Here is an 18137-nt window from a genome sequence, read left to right on the forward strand (position 1 = left end):
GATGTGAACTTTTAAAGAAAAGAAAAGAATTGTTTATAAAGGAATTAAGAAGGGTTATGAAGGAAAGCAAAATGATTTCTCAAAATGTATTTTTCATAAATTTGAAGAAATTGATTTAATAGAATAAGTTGAAAATATTGTAATAGTTTATGTAATATTGTTTATTATATTCTGTGTATGTTCCTGGCAACTCAGAGAAGTTTTTTCACAGGAATACTCCACTGGCGCTTGGACAGTGAAGTATAATTGTAACAAGATATCTTTAGAATAAAGACTATATTTGTTGTTAAAAAAAAAAAAAAGAAAAGAAAATCCCAAGGTGGGAAATATATAATACTTTAATTTAAATTCCAAAATTTAGTAAGAAAATAAATTTCACTTATAGTTGGAATAAAACAGCAATCAAACATGAGCTCTGAGGATTACTTTGCTGAAACATTACATGAAAAAATAGTCCATAAATACTTAGCCCTGAAGCATCAAGAAAATCACCAAAATAGAAATAAAATAGAAAGTGAACGTTATTTTATTAATTTTGCCATATTCAGACAACCTTCTTTTATAATTTATGGATTATGGTCTGTTTGTCTACTTTCCAACGCTTCCACGAAATTTGTATGGTGTTTTTTTTTTTTTAATTTGACTAAAATGAAATGTATTTCTCTTCCTACATAAATCTTTTAAAGAACACTTTAAACATGGCATATTCATGCTTTATTTAAATTATGAAGAAAGTATATATGCCATTGATTAATTTCAGAAAATTACAAACAGTATAGTCCAGAGAGATTAAAAAGGGCAATAAATGCAGTAAAAAATGGAAATTCTTCCTATAAGGCTGCAAAAGAATTCAATATACACACATCTGTTATCAGAAGAAATTTAAGGAATGGAAACACCAACTTTCCGACCCGAGTTTTAAATAATGAAGAAGAGCAGAGCCTTGTTACATACATTGAATACTGCTACCAGAGAAACTTTCCCCTAACAAGGAAAATGATAAAGATGTTTGTAAGACAAATAATGAAAAAGATGGGAAGAGATATACCCAACCAAATGGGCCATCCAATAAATAGTATAGGAGCTTCTTAAAAAGACATAAAGATCTGTCAATGAAGAAGCCACAACTAATAGATGGAGGGCGCCAGAGAATGGCAAATCTTACAGTAATGAAACAGCACTTTGACCTTCTGGAAGAAACATTAAAAAGGCTCTGTAAGTCATAAACCTAAGCAATAATTAATGGTTACATGTATCATTAAAAAAAAGTAATCACTGATCAGGCCATCATTGGATGGTCATAGTATTCGCATTATAACAATTGAATTTTTTAATGTAATCATATAATCATTCATTCCTTTTTCAAATTATTCACTGATGCAATATATTTTTTTTTACAGGATTTCATTTGTATTTTGGGAATATATATTCCTTTTCAATCTTCTGCCATTGTTTATACATGTATATATATTAAATTAGCAATTATGGTATACAGTTTGTAGTTTATATATTTCTTTAACCATCTCTGTGCCATGGGCCACTTTTGGGCCATTTTTTTCGTACTACGTTCATTGCCAAGGGGCCACTTTTGGGCCATTGTTTTTTTTTACTCTGATGCTGTAAAATGTACTGTGACGTAACGGCATTGTTCTGGCTCCTTTTAAATACACAAAGCGCGCCAAATTCTTTAATTCTTTTAACATTAAGAAAGGTGCGTGTAAATCATTTTTTATTAATATACGCATTTGATGAATAGTGTTTCCCTAAAATAGTATATTTTTAAAATAAATTCATTGATCTCTTACACACATTTTTTTCGTTACAAAGTGAAGATTAAGGGATTTCTTTGCAAGTTGTTACAGTATAGACCTGATTTTTTTTTACAGCTACATGTACCTTTGAATTTTTCGGGTCACATCTATCACTGAATCGGTAGGTTACACTCACAAGCATATTGACGATGACATTTGAATATAAACCTGGTTTTGTAGTAGTGGAAAAGCAAATACCAATTTTCAAGTTCTGGTTTGACCAGGCCAGATCACATTTATTTAAAGTGTGTCTTTACACATATCTTTTTAAAACTTAAAAACTTATCTTATATCAGAATACACGCAACGGCGGGAACATGTAAAGCAGTACCTTGTTGTGTGTGTTTTTTTAAAGTAAAGATAATGTTACTCAATCTTCAGTTGTATACACATATTGTAGACTCATAGTTTGATTTTTACTAGCCTGTTTTTAATATTTTTTTGTCATGACGCTACCAGTCAATCTTTGGTATTTTCTGCCATCCTGTAAATTGTTTATTTAGTTATTGACATTAAATAGACAAGACAAAACAAAAGCGTTGACAATATAATATTTAAGAGATTAATTTATTCTTCAATACATACATGATTATTCATACAATCTTTGTGTAAGCCTTTGCACACGGAGCAATCCATATACTTGGCAATTTTCCTTAAGCGAGTTCTTTTTGGTCTACCCGGACTAGCTTGTGCATTCATTTCACGAGATAGCAGATAATCGCATGAAAGATCTTCTATAATTGATTGTAAAAACTGTAGTCTACTCTTGATTGGTTGATCAGACGTGTTTTTGCAATACAAGATATATGCATTAATTACAATGCGCTGCAAGAAATTAAATGCAACTTTCTTCCATACCTTAAAAGTTTTCCTATTGTCATTATAATGCGTTACCATCATGTCTGCCAGATCGACCCCGCCCATGTTTTTATTGTAGAATTCAAGTATATGTGGTTTATTGTCATTATTTTGGGTAGCCTTTTCGTACGACGATAAAATACGAACGGATTTCCTTCTAGCCCTTTCACGATAAACACACATGAGAATAGGTCCCTGTCTTGCGTATTTAAATTCGCGTTCCGTTAATATGGCATGTTTGATCATGTTTGGCATGATTCTGTTCTGTCGAATTGTCCCGGTGAAATAAGTATCAAGTTGAAAAAGCTGTTTAGCTAGCGCGATGGAAGTGAAAAAGCTGTCGTAGACGACATGATATTTTTTACGTAGTAACCCAGCTCTTTCTAACAAGTTATTTACAACGTAGGAACCCTGGGTTAGTCCTGGTGGTGTTGGGTCATATGTCTTTCCTCTATAAATTATGGCGTGGATGATGTATCATGTTACTGCCTCAACAAGCATCCAAACTTTTACCCCGAACTTTGAACTTTTTGTTGGTATATATTGAAGCATGCATGTTCTGCCCCGCGTCCCTATCAAACTTTCATCAATACTTAAATTTTGTTCCGGTTTGTAATGAAATTGCGACTGTCTATTAAATAAATCAATAAGGCACTGAAATTTTGCTGTTGGACTGTAATTTGGGTCGTTTCTGCCGGGTATGTTATTATTGTTAGTAAGATGAAAAAATTTGAAAACAAGTTGAAATCTGTTTCGACTTAACATTTTCCTAAACCATGATGTGTCTTGACTAGGCAATTTACAATTCCAATATTCAGCTATTGTCACTTTTCTAACCAAACCCATATTAAGAATGACAGCAAAGAATCCTTTTATTTCAGTTAATGTAGTTTCTCCAACTTTAGGCCAAGCATGTAACCTTGAGAAGCGTCTAATCCTTTCGCGACTGGCTATAAAATCTCTAGCATACCTACAAGAATATGTCATTCCCTTTAAAAAAGAACACATTTTCAAAGGTATAGAAAAAAAAAATAAGTCTGGTATTCGATAATTGTATTTTTTTGGGACTTTTGATATATCTTGTTTTGCATTATGAGCTCTTGCTTCGCGTTGAAAACCTTACGATTATCAGTATTGTTCAATGTATCAGTGACATTTGTTCTCTATAGAAAAAAGTTATGGGACAATTAAACCACATCTTTCAATTCTTATTTAATATATTTTCTTTTATGTAGAGTTACAATTTGACATCGTTATATAAGTGTTGTATCAAGTTTCAGTTTCTGACAGTCGTGTATATAAGATTGATACATTATTATCAATGCACAAATCAACACTCTCCAAGCTGTTTCTGCTCTTTTGAAGGGTTGATGTCTCTTTGATATTTTCCCAATTCCCGATCCAAATTTAAGTCCTTTTTATGTAAAATGTGCTAACTAACAAGAATAGAGATACCGTAAATTGGAATTGTTATTTTGTTTATTCCATATGTTATTTTGTCTAAATTTTTATATTTGATATATTTATAAATATCGTTACGACTATAGCTTTTGAATAAATACCTTTGGTTTCCTGGACAATGTGCTGTAAGAAGTTTAATGTCATCAGTAGGTAGAAATATGCTATAGGTTTCGAATTTCGGTTTGGCATATTCTGTGGTCCAACAGTTTCCTGAAAGTCTGGCTGGCGACGCTCTTCTTCGGGTGGAAATATCCGAAACCAGGGTTGAAGCACCTGCTCGTCATTTCTATCATTTTCTTCACCTCCTTCTTCTCCTTCTTCTCCTTCCTCACTATCATATTCAGCTTCTAGATCACTTTGGTCAGATTCGGAAAAAGATTCATCTGAATCGTCCATGTTTTCGCTGAAGATTTTTTTATGATGACGTCATTGATTTCAATGACGTTGACGTTCCAACACCATAATTCCCGCAAAATTTAGATTTAATTTGTTAGTTTTGATAAAAAAAAAGAAAGGAGAAAAACCAATATTGCACGTACAGTTAGTGCTAATAGTATGTTTGAGGGGGGATAAGATCTTTATCGGGACTCCGGGATTGAGTGTTTTTAAGCTCGGGATTTCTGGATTGACCCTTTCTAGTACGGGACTTTATTTATTCGAATTTCGGGACCTCGGGATTTCGCTTTTTTAAGCCCGGATTTCGGGATTGCGTGTTCTTAAGCCCGGGATTTCGGGATTTCGTGTTTTTAAGCCCGGAATTTTGGGATTAGGACCCCTCCTATCCAACCTCATGTATCATACAAGTAAAGGAGAAACATTTTTTTTCTTTTATTACAAGATTTACGGACAATGATTATCATGCTGAAGCGCTATAATTGACATTAAAAAGTTATCGTAAAATAACGGAACTCTAGTACTCGCTGTTAATTATTTGTATAATTGTTAGTGTAAACAATATTTTATTATGATAAATACAAGTATAAATTATAAACACATATTCACAATAAGGATCCAGAAACAAGCAGCAATTGCTTATATTAGTCTGTCTCCTTGGTAAATTAAATACATTATACACAAATAAATCAAAACTACATGCTCTGTAACATAATAAAAATATTGATATTGTTAGTGAGTTACATAATGAACTGAAAAGTAAAGAAAAATGCAACTGTATAATTGTTATGTACATCATGTACCTGTAGGTGTATATCACCGGATTTATATTCTCTATCAGTTGTTTATAATGCCTTTTCAATTGTGATGAAAAAAATCACTAATTGCACTTCAGCAATGTATGGAAAAGCTGTCGGTCAATTCATATTTTTTTGATACGGGAAGACAATACAATTCATTATAAAAGTTAATATATGTCTTAGAAATATGGTCAAATTAAAAGATTGTCTCTTAAAAAACAAGTCTTTGTATGATTAGGTATGCGTCTTTTATTAGAAAAAAAAACAGCTACTTAAGCTAAACAAAACTATGTTCTCAAGTTTTATTTAATTACGAATTTTATTTCTTTTTAGAAGAAATAATGTATTTATGCATATAAATACTATACAAATTATGCTTATTTATATATATATAAAAATCAATTATTCATTAAATTTTCATTTGACCCTCGGTTTTTACCTAACGCTTTCTTGCAGTAAGCCTACACTATGACGTTACAGTACAGTAACGTCATAATGCACAACCAGTCTGGATGAAAAAAACAAGCCTTGGCACTGAACGTATATTTCTAAGATTTCGGCATGGCATTGAATCCGCAACTTTCCGTTTACTGCCAAGCTTGTTTTTTTCTAAAGTACACAAGAATATTTGCCGTCAGTGACGTTAACAATAACGTCGCGTCATAAGATTTTGAGTAAAAGGGTATGACGTCTTCCAGTGATTGATTGACAATTTTGAGACCTCTTGCTTCTCTATGCGTAGAAATATTATTTTCTTTTTCGGTAATACTTTTATGAAAAATGACTTTTAAAAATTCCATGGGCAAACGTAAGTTTAGGGAGACGGATTTATATAAGTTTTTTTCACACTTGTTTCCGAATCATTTATTTGAACTTTATGTAACATTGTAATATATATCATTAATAAATACTGTTTAAACTAAAAGTAAGTTTCGTTGTTTTTTTAGTTGAAAGATGGTTCCACAGTGTTCAAATAAACAGTGGATAGTTGTTTCATTGGCAATCATTACACATTTCCTTATTTTTACAATTTATACTGATACAAAATTTAACAAATTTCGGAGAGTTTTTGAAAACGGAAGAATTATAGTTACGCATTTTCTTTATCAAGATACAAGTACTGTGGCTTAAATGTTCAAAAGTAAAGAAGAAAAAATAATTGCAAACACGAAGAGTAATCTTTGCAATTAAAAAAATAACAAATTAATGATTGAAAAGGGATACGCTGTTGAAACTGAATACTAGTCTCCCTTTTTCTCCACCTTGTTTTTTCTTTTCCAAACAATTTATAAAAACATCGATGAGAAAGGTCCGAAACTATTGAAACATTACTACAAAATAAAAACAATTTGAAAAAGAAGAATTTTCCTCTATACACCGGCTTAAAACAAATGCCCCCAGCAACAAGCATTGTGTAAATGTATGGGCCCATTTGCAAGCACAGTTACTTATATAATGCCGTCATAGACAATTGAAAATTTTCCACTTGAGTTGATGTATTTCTTTTGTTGGTGAATATAATTATTTTCTGCCTGTAATTTTACTATTTGTCAAATTCTTTCAACTTTGGTACTAATAAAAAAACATTTTCTGAAAGTACATTATTTACTTTGTATTGAATATATTTTGCTCGTTCGAATAATAAATTGATGTTCAAATTTGCAAGATATCCAAACAAAATGCCTAGTGAATTAGGCTCGGAATCAGACATAGAACCGGCTAATATTCAAAATTTTTAAGAACCGCCTGCAAACGAAAAGCAACATATTTTATCTAAATGACCTTCAAAAATAATTTTCATGGCTCCGGAAGACTTCAACTCAGTAGGTAAAATTCCGATCCCAAGCCCGGACGAAGGCCGAGACAAGGGAAAAAATCATTTACGAAGTAGTTGATATATCAAAAATATATAAAAAAAACAAATAGATGCTACATTCAAAATATTGGCGAAATTAAATGAATATTTTTATTTGCGCAAATGGTACCTATATTTTTTCAATGGACTGGTGCAGAAGTAGCATTGGCGCAAATAAGTTCATTTTTGGCGCAAAAATATATCACCCGATTTAATGTTTGACGTCATGTTAAAATATATCGGTTGACGTCATATTCCTCGTGAATCAAATATGGCCGACTCCAGTGATTCAGAGCAGTTTTCAGACGGGGAGAGTGATGGTGATTTTGAAGTTTTAAGCGGCAGCTCAGAATCTGAAGATGAGATGAATGATGTTCCAATGAATGCCAATCCTTGGTTTCGAGTTAGACCTCCGGAGATTGACTATTTACACGACCAAAGATTTGTAGAGAACAGTGGCCCTCAGAATGTCCCTGCTGCCGACGCTAAACCTATCGACTACTTCTTGCTGTTTCTGACATTTGATTTTCTACGTCACATTGTCAGAGAGACAAACAGGTAAAATTTTCAACAACTGTTGCGTTTTATGTTACATTTCACATATGAAAATAGTAATTTATTAAGTCACGCTTTGAGAATGTTAACATGTTTTAATTCTAAGATTGTTTTTACTATTTGTATATTTCATATCAATTATACTGTCAATTTTTTTTACAGGTATGTACAAGACTTCATCACTAGTCAGCAGAGGATAAAACAGTCTCAGGGACAAGTTTGCAATTCCGCTGAGTGCAAAAGTTGTCACCTTAATTTTTGGAGTTAAGTCAAAACAAAGTTGATAACTTGGTAGGTATTGGTTCCCTGATATTTGTCCTAAAAAAAATTGGCTCTAGCACCACTGTTGAAAAAGTTATGCCCCTTTTTTCAACAATTTCCTTAGAGGAAAAGTACTTTTCCTCAAGGGAAATCAAATTTCCCTGAAGGAAAAAGATTTTTCCTCAAGGGAAATGGTTTTTTCCTCAAGGGAAAAAGATTTCCCTTAGGGAATTTGCTGCATAATTATTTCCTTTGAGGAAATTCTATTTCCTTAGAGGAAATTCTTTTTCCTTAGAGGAAATTCTTTTTCCTTTGAGGAAATTTGCAGCTTCAAATTTTCCTTTGAGGAAATACTTTTTCCATTGAGGAAATTTGCAGCTTCAAATTTTCCTTTGAGGAAATACTTTTTCCTTTGGGGAAATACTTTTTTCTGTGAGGAAATTTGTAAATTCAAATTTTCCTTGGAGGAAATACTTTTTCCTGTGAGGAAATTTTTGACAAACACTTTTCCTTGGAGGAAAATTCAAGACAACAAATTTCCTCTGAGGAAATCATTGTTCTTCAAATTTCCTCTAGGGAAATTTCTGAACATCAAATTTCCCTTAAGGAAATGTTTTTCCTCTATGGAAATTTCATAACAGTACAAACAGTATTAATATATTTTCTCCTAGACTGAATTATTGATAAAAAAGATAATTAAAACTTTAATACTGTAATACAAATTTCTATGGTGAGTATTAAACATACAAAAACAAAAGGCTGACGGTTTAGCATGTTTAAGACAATACAATAATAAGCAAAACGCTATGAATATCCTACCATTTGTGATGTTATTAATATTGTGCTCATATTTGAATATAAAATAAAATAAACACTTTTCATGTCAAATTAACTTGTCTTCTGTTTCAGCTGATGTGTATTCGACCCCCTACATAACAGTTTGTATTCGACCCCCTACATAACAGTTCAGTGCATAAATAATTCAATCCACAAGACATCTTCTTTGTATATTTGATATGATGGAGCAATGTACATGAATGGATAAAGCAGGTGTTTATTTCGACAACAAACATGACAAAGATACTATTATTTTTCTTAATTTCTCCATAATGCATCAGTGAATATGAATGTAGGTTGTTACATTTTACACAATTGTGTTCTTTGATAGTACTCCATTTTGTTTATAGCAATTTTGTAGGATTTTTTTCTATTTCTTTTTCCAGAAAAACACACAGTTGAGTTCATTTCACATTAATAATCCAATTAGCACATATTGTAGAAAAGTATTAACAATTAAACAATTAAAATTCCTCTTTAGTATAGACCTGCAGGACCTGTTGATGATCATAAAAACCAAGATATCTGACCTATAAATACACAAAATTAAAATAAAATGTTATAAATTGAGAAAAAAACAGCAATATAAATAAGCTTATTTTATCATGTTTTAATGAACATTTTGAGAAACTTTCATTTGATATTCTTACTTGTCATGCTTATGAGTTCTCTTATTTCATTGCTTTGTGTCCAAGATTTAATATTCTTAATTTAGTGCCTTGCAGTGATATTTAAAGTTGAGCCACTTGCAATAGTTGTTATAGAATGTTCATTTGTTGTGTTAATATTTGAACCACTGTCCTATATTATGGTCAGGTCGAGTGCTCACAGACATGAGGCCTAAAATAATATATTGTTTGTTTCCCTAATCCCTATTCTGACAAGCAAGGTGTGGGTAGGTAGGTAGGTAAATATTTTTTTTTTTTTTTACCAAAAGCCTGAATATTATCTGATGATCCGGTAAGCCTGAAAAATCAGAAATGAATATAATAATATTTGGCTTAGTTTTTGACAATAAAATTTTATGAGTAGGACCATTTTTGCAGGGTCGGTTGGGATTGGTGAAACAAACAATATTTTATATTAGGCCTGATTTTTTTTTATTAATTGTTATTGCCTTTGAACATGTTGAACTTAATTGGATTGTTTGAATCTTTATATGTTGAGATCTTTAATGAATGACCTATAAAGGAAGTGTTTTCTCATTATTGAAGGCAGGCCCATGATTGGCCTTTAATTTCTTGCATCCATTTCATTGAACTCTGGTGGATAAGTTACTCATTTACCATACCACATTTTCTTATTTTTATATGAGTCATCATTCAAAGGCAATTTCTTTTATTACTGTAATTCAGAAATTATCCAAACTTTTTAGTAATGCGAATAATATGACTGGGTATCGCAAAAATAAGAAATCATATTTTGATAACAGAAACATATATAAATATATATCATGTAACTATATAGATCTTTATGCAGATTTTTTTGTAATCACAATAAGTTGTCCATTCCCTGAAAAATCTGAATTTATAGTATATAGAAGTGGTCTTACCATTTAGGCCTTGTTGTATTCTGTTTATCTTGTTTTGCGCTCATTTCTTTTGTAACTGTTTATATTTTTCATTATTTTTCTATATTTCTTGTCCTATAAAACATAAAAAGGGTAAAAACTATTATTAAACATCAGTTTGTGTTTTTCTTTATATGCAGTTATATTTAAAAAGAATGGAATATTTGTGCTATTTCATTTCACAAACTTTTTGCCAGTCATGACTTTCAAAGACTTTCACCCTGGTCAATAGTTTAAAAAACAAACATTCCCATACTTTTTCTTTGTGTTCGTACTAATTTTTCATTTGACAAAAAAGACATGATTGAACTATTCTTCTATAATTTGTTTCGCTTGACTACGTTAAACTCTGAAATATTGTTAACACTATAATCTGTATGTGTCTCACTCGTCAAAATTTCAAATTAATATATAAATAACCAATAAAAATGATATGCATGGCTCAGCTTGATACAAACGTACAGATTGAACCCAGAACAGTTTTGGCAAGTATGGACACAACATTCAAGCTCGATACAACTCTGAATTTTAAATTTTTATTGTGATTCAATAGTTGATGCAGCATAGGTTTCTGACACAGAATGAATGTGGTCCAAGAACTTAAAAAAAATTAAATTGACAATTAACCTCTAAAATGGTCCAATATTCAAAATCTCAATACATGGTTAGATGCAGCATATCAACATGATCAAAGAACCCAATAATTCATTTTTTTATGGAATCAAATAAAGTTAAATTTTGGACCCTTTAGAACTCAATGTGGACCAATTTGATAATGGGCCAAAATATAAAAAATCTTAACGAATGGTTAGATTCAGCATATCAGAGAGCCCCATATAATCATTTTTTGTTGAAATCAAACAAAGTAAAATATTGGACCCCGATTTGGACCAACTTAAAATTTGGGCCCATAATAAAAAAAATCTAAGTAAATATTCAGATTCAGCATATTAATCTGAACACCAAGAATTTAAATATTGTTAAAATCAAAATCAGTTTAATTTTGGACCCTTTGGACCTTAAGGTAGACGAATTTAAACAGGACCAAAAAACTAGGAATCTAAATACACAGTTAGATTTGGCATATCAAAGAACTCCAATAAATTAATTTTATATAAAATCAAACAAAGTTTAATATTGGCCAGTTTGGCCCCTAATTCATGTTATTCCTAAACTCTGAACAAAAACTCTGGTCACAAACCTTGTGTTTGAATTTCACAGATTTCTATTAACTTGTACTAAAGTAATTAAGCGGAAACTAAATGTCCTGGGACAACGACGACTACATGATAAAATTGAGAATGGAAAAAGGGAATGTATCAAAGAGACAACAACCTGACCATAGATTCGAGGGTTGGAATCCTTTTCTTTTACCGACCAATGCATTTGAATGGGAGATATAGTTGGAACCCCCCTTTGAAAATGGCTGGATCCGCCCCTGAGAAGCATTAAAGAAAAACTTATAAGCTTTAACTCAAAATAAGGATCATTTTATTTTTAAAGGGCAGGCACAGATCCAGAGGGGGGTTCAAGGGATTGGAATCCCCCTTTTTTTGGATTATCAATGCATTTGAATGGGGACATGTAATTGGACCCCCCTCCCTTTTTCCCTTTTGTCCTGGGTTAGAATCCCACCCCACCACTTTTTTAAAATGACTTGATCCGCCCCTTAAGGGTCTATAATTAAGTTTGACAACATCAGACATACTACTTTAACAAAAATAAATGCCACATTTCATCCAATTTAATTTCATCTCTTACTTGCTATTTCATCCATAATATTTAAAGAAATATAAATTTGGGAGTAGTATGATTTTAATTTGCAAGTTATTAACTATCAAAAATAGAGACCTTATCATGCTAATAGAGTAGATATAATTGACTAATTTAAATCAAACTTGGGGTGACTGGGAACAAAGATTTAAGACAAGACAAAATATTTTATTTCCTCAGACACGAACGTGTACAAGAGGTCAAAACATAATAAAGTATACATATAAATCGACAGCAGAGTAGTGTACGATAATAGCACGTGATTTTCATGACATTGAAACGTATATACATTTTATATATTACCTATTGAGTTTGAAGGATTACATATGTACAGAATTCTTTCTTATTTATCAGTGATTGTGAGTACATAAATATATATAAATGTATAAAAATTGCATCTTCAAAAAATAAGTAATCTTTCTAAGGAAAGTACATACTTTCCTATACACCTTTATGTTGCAAAATGAGAGTAAACCGATCAATTTTTGCCTTGAGGGATATTGTAGGTAATAATTAGGTACAAGATTTTGTCTAATAAGTGATATACTAGGATGTGAACAAACACACAAATAGTGATATTCGTCGCCAATATTTTGATTACATAGATGACATAAGGGAATACTTAGTAGATGACAGTTTACCTACAATGACCTAGTTTCATAACAATAGCATACATTAATAAAGACTACATGGTCACTCTTATGTTTAAATTTTGGGTGTTCATTGTTTTAATGTTTAAAGCCAGAGACATATATACACATGTGTATATATGTCTCTGTTAAAGCTAACAATTTCAACTACATACAAGTATAAATTTGATCCTACATTATTTAAATATTGAAAAAAATAGCTTTTTAAATTTGGATCTTACGTGACGGTACCCAAATTGCACCTATTTTGACAGTTTTTTCACCTACGTTTTTTTATGATCAGGAAAAAAATGTCCATACTGTGTTTATTTTGTACCCCTATCCTTCTTTGTCATATAGGTACACCAATTTAATTTTTAGTCCATATTGAGTCAATAAAAAATGTGTTTGAATCAACCTCCAAACTATCCATGATTCTGTAATGAGGAGTACCCAAATTGCATCCATGCTTAAATTTACATCATCAAAAGTCTAATAACCGAGCTTTTGTTTAATTTCTTCAAATATTTTGAACAATTGGATATTTGTCCATGCTTACTATTCATATTTTACGAAATGGATACTTATAATATATTGTATTTGCCAATCTTAAAAAGATGACTTTTTGAAAATCATTAGCCGTCTCATATTAATTCCAGTTCTTCAAAAGGCAAATTTATATGAGCTTTTGCTGAAAATAGAGATTTCTTATTAAGGAGAAATCCCTGCCTCCCTTTTTGTGTGAAAAATTTTGTTGATTATATAGGGAATCACAGAAACATGACTGAGGCAAACAGCTCCCATCTGATCCCCCCCTTCCCCCAATGAAAAGTTCTGGATCCGCCCGTCAACCTTTCACTCAGGTCATTGATGAAGAGTTGTCACACACAATAAATGATACCAAATGTTCATATGAATATGTTTTTAGCTAGTGTAGGTGTAAGTCAGTCAGGAGGCAACCATTTGATTTGTACAGTTGTAGGGTGAAAAATGTGATTAATCTTGTTTGGTAAACTTGTGCTATAAATAAAAATTACCAATCCATTAAAAAATCCGTGAGCCCAATCTCATCCAATGAAATAGATTATTGTCTGTTTTCGAAGTTATATGGAAGGAAGTTAGTAGTCCAGATAATTATGACGCATTGCAAGGCATTTTTTTCTGAGGAGAAGTGTAGAATGGGGGAATGGAACCAATAAATTGATCGGATCCGAAATGTCCTTCCCAGTAAAGGAGCACTTATTATTTTGTAGGTAATTATCAGTGGCGTAGCTAGGTCATTTTTACGTGTACGCCCGAACCTCGGAAAAGGGCCTAACGGCCCAAGCGGTTCCAGGCCAAAGAACCTGCTGGAAGTTGATAAGCAGGGACAAGCCTCCGGAAGTTTGTCATAAAATTCCTGTCATTGAAAACTCATCAATAACAACATTTTTTAGATTCAAAGTAATTTATTTTTTATGTTTAATCTATTTATTGTGTTTAAAATCTATCCAGAATACAATGACGGTCTTTGGCTTAATTTGGAGTAAACGAAACGCTTCCAAACCATTTACCTTAAAATATGATTAAAGGGAGCCGTGGATAACCTTCAATCATTACCGAAGCAGTATACGTGGTCTTTCATTAAGGATTATTTTACTTTATGAAAACAAGATGGATCAATCGAAAAAAAGTGTTCTCGACTTCTTTCGTAAAATGGTTTCATCTGAAAATTGAACCTAGCACAGCGATGGCTTCTGCATATAATGTAGGTCTTACAAGTATTTGAAAGCTTGCCTCTTTGTGCAATATGTTATTTAACGGTGGCCAGATCGTCTGACTTAAATGCGTAAAATCTGAAAATGAACGAAAATAAATTGGCTTTTGAAATTGACTATGAAAAAAAAACACGTTAAGGAAGTTTAATTGAATTCGACGAAGGTTCAACAAAGTAACTGATATGTAATAGATTTTAACGTTAGACTGTAAGTGCAAAAAGTAATCATTTTTTTTCTATAAAAAATGTGAAAACTAATCATATACAATTTCGTCATTATGCTCTGGATACTCGTTTGGGCATAAACAGTTTTTGTCCAGCTACCGTAAAATTTCACAAATGTTTGACAAAGTTATTGATATCTTAAAACTAAAACAACATAATGAACCTGCATGTATATACATAGTTATCATTTTGGCACCGCCGACGAAATTTGCAATCAAAATAGCTCACTTTCGCGATATAAATGTCAATGGCTCGACAAAAAATGAAAACCACATATCAAATCTTAGCTCATAATGAATTGCTGTAAAAATAAAATAAAGGAGCGAGAGTATAGAATTAACGGTAGATTTAGAATTTGACAGAAATAATATGATACTAATTTTCGTCACTTTTATTCGCATTTACAAGCCATTGGAGAGAGACTTAAAAGATTGATGTACTGTTACCCAATTCCCTTATTTTTTATTTATATGAAAATATTTTTTTTTACCAAATTCAAGTGTACGCCCGGGCGTTTTGACGTAAACGTAGCTACGCGCATGATTATTATTAGTGTCGGTGGTCTCACAAGTAAATCAGAGTGAATATTGCATGCACATTAAAATTAGCAGAGAAGAGACAATTATCAACTTGTGTTTTATTCATTTTCTCGCAGTTATTTACGGTAAATCAGCTATATAGACATAGGAAGATGTGGTGTATGTATATATACTTATCAATTATATCTGTATTCTGTGGCGGGTCGAAGGGGATGGAATCCGGGGTTGGACTCCCCTAGCTTTTTGTGAGCAATCATTGCATAAATGATAATCTCGGGAATCCTCTCAAGTTCCTATAATATACAAGGTGATAGGACGTTCCGTCGGAATATGTTACCTGTGCATCAGGAAATGTTTAAACTTTTAATATAGGAACCCTGAGACTACTATAACACATAGTAGTCTCAGAGGAACCTTAAAAATATGTGAACAGGTCGGGAAAAACATTCTTTTGACACTTAGGTATTGCACTGTTGCATTACACACCAATCAAAACGCAAACACTATGGGAAAAGATAACATTTTAACCTACACAATATATGAATAAGGTATGATACACTTTTGAAATCTAAATTATATGAAAAGGGTGGGGTAACAGAAACCCAGCGGCAATGACACCCCTTATTTAATGGAGACAAGTAATTGGAACCTCCTTTATCATGGCTAGATCCGCCCATGATTTTTACATGTAAATCAAGCCTCGGATATTTGTTGGCATAACGCCTTACGGTAACCACGAAAGGGGGAGGGCTAATTAAAAGCACGAGGAATTATAAATATACAATTCAACAGGGGTAGAGTGCATGGAGGAATGGGAATTTAAATTGTCTCTTCACGATAATCAAAAAAAGTATCTTGCACGTTATTTTCATCATCTTGTCTGAAACACTCTGAATAATGAGCTTCAAGGCGAAAACAAGGCATGTGAAATACTAATAACATACACTTCTTTTTTTATACGTTGTATGGACAAACCCATGCATAAATCCCCCAAAAAATTGCTTGATTCATGTCATATCAAATAAATTACAGCGCGGAAAGGTAACTTTAATTTAATATCAACAAGGATTTGTATAGTTAACTATACAAATCCTTGATATCAAACCTAAATTTTTGCTATATTTTTCAATAAATTTAAAAATCTTAATTAGGCATGCGTGAGTTCCATTTCATGAGATCTACACAGATTTCTATAAAACAAATTAAAAATTATAAATACAGTTTTTCAATTCTTTCCGGCATAGATTAAAAAAATATGTGTATATTAATCTTTATGCGAGTTTGGTTGAATTATTTCACTTCATTATAATGATAAATCTTTTAGTTCTTAAATTTTTAATTAAAAATGAATTTATCATTTTGATATCTAACGATAAACTTTTTAAATTGAAGTGACATGGTCAGTAACCTAATTAGTTGCATGGCTGATTACCATCTTACAGGTGACCCAGTAATTTTCCATATGACAGTAGCGTGTGCCCTCGGGGTTATATCGGGGTGTGTATAACTTATTTTCTGGGGAACATCCTGTCCACGTGTAGTACTTAGCATATATTGCAACAGATGAAATTAAACTAATTTTCTTTGTAGCATCGGAGGCAATTTCATGTTCGACCACACAAAATATTTCACAAAAAAGATATGATAAAATCAAAAGAAAAAGATAAAGAAATATTAAAAAATAAAGGTGAAATTGAGTAAACGGGGATTCGTGTTTTATGAGCTTATTTTCAGTGGACAACAACAAATGGAAGTTTTTAACGACCTTGTGTAACCTATAGTTGTTGATGTTTGTGTCATTTTGGTCTGTTGTGGATAGTTGTCTCATTGGCAATCATACCACATCTTTTTTTAATATTGACTGGCTATATACATGATATAATATATATAGCACTTGCACGGTCGGTCCAGTGGACATATTTCATACTAGATAACTAATACAGTAATTCTTTTTATATATATGACAATAATTGTCCGATCTGATACACGTACCTATAATGTACAGAATTTTGAACAGCTTCAAATATATGGGGTCCGTAGAAACACCGCATAGGACCTCCTTAGTGCACTAAGAACAAAAATGTGCACTTAGGACCTGATGGAATGATACAACTGGCTCAAAGGATATGGCATATAGAAATAGACTTTATAAAAGGAGAAGGTCCGTTAAGACACCTTTTTGGCCCCAAAATATAGCAGTTTTAAAAAATTGTTAAAAGTAAACTTTTAGTTATTTTTTGGACAGTAGAATGCTATAGCTTCATAAATATGGGCTTTTTTTGACAATACATGGCACATATATCGGGTACTGGCACCATAAAGTCATGTTAAATGGCAAAAACCATCTGAAAAGTGACATTTTCCGGCATATTTGGTGGATTTTTCATATTTGAGCTTAAATCGGATCGTTTTTAATGACAAAATCAGTGAAAATCTTCCACATACACTAATAGAATCAAATAAAATAGACACTTAAGTGTTTCAAAAGTGGTCAAAATCTTTCGTCAGATGAACCTGAAATTTGAGGCCAAAATCGGTCCTAACCGGACCTACTCCTTTCATAATTTTAAATTATATCTTTTCTATAATGTTTTCTCGACACGTGCCTCAAAAGTTGATTGTCACCTTTAGTATAATCGGTAGAAATTCATGTTCGCTCAAACTTGAACCGTGAATAGTCTGCTAGTATACTGATTAAACATGTACTAGTATATGGTATTTCAAATTGTTCTCTATTTTTTTTCATTTGTTTGTTTTTGCCGTATTTATTCTGTCTGCGTATTTTCAACTCATTTCAGTTTGGGATTTTTTCAT

The sequence above is a fragment of the Mytilus trossulus genome, unplaced genomic scaffold (assembly GCF_036588685.1).
Source record: "Mytilus trossulus isolate FHL-02 unplaced genomic scaffold, PNRI_Mtr1.1.1.hap1 h1tg000350l__unscaffolded, whole genome shotgun sequence".
NCBI classification, from domain to species: Eukaryota; Metazoa; Mollusca; class Bivalvia; order Mytilida; family Mytilidae; genus Mytilus; species Mytilus trossulus.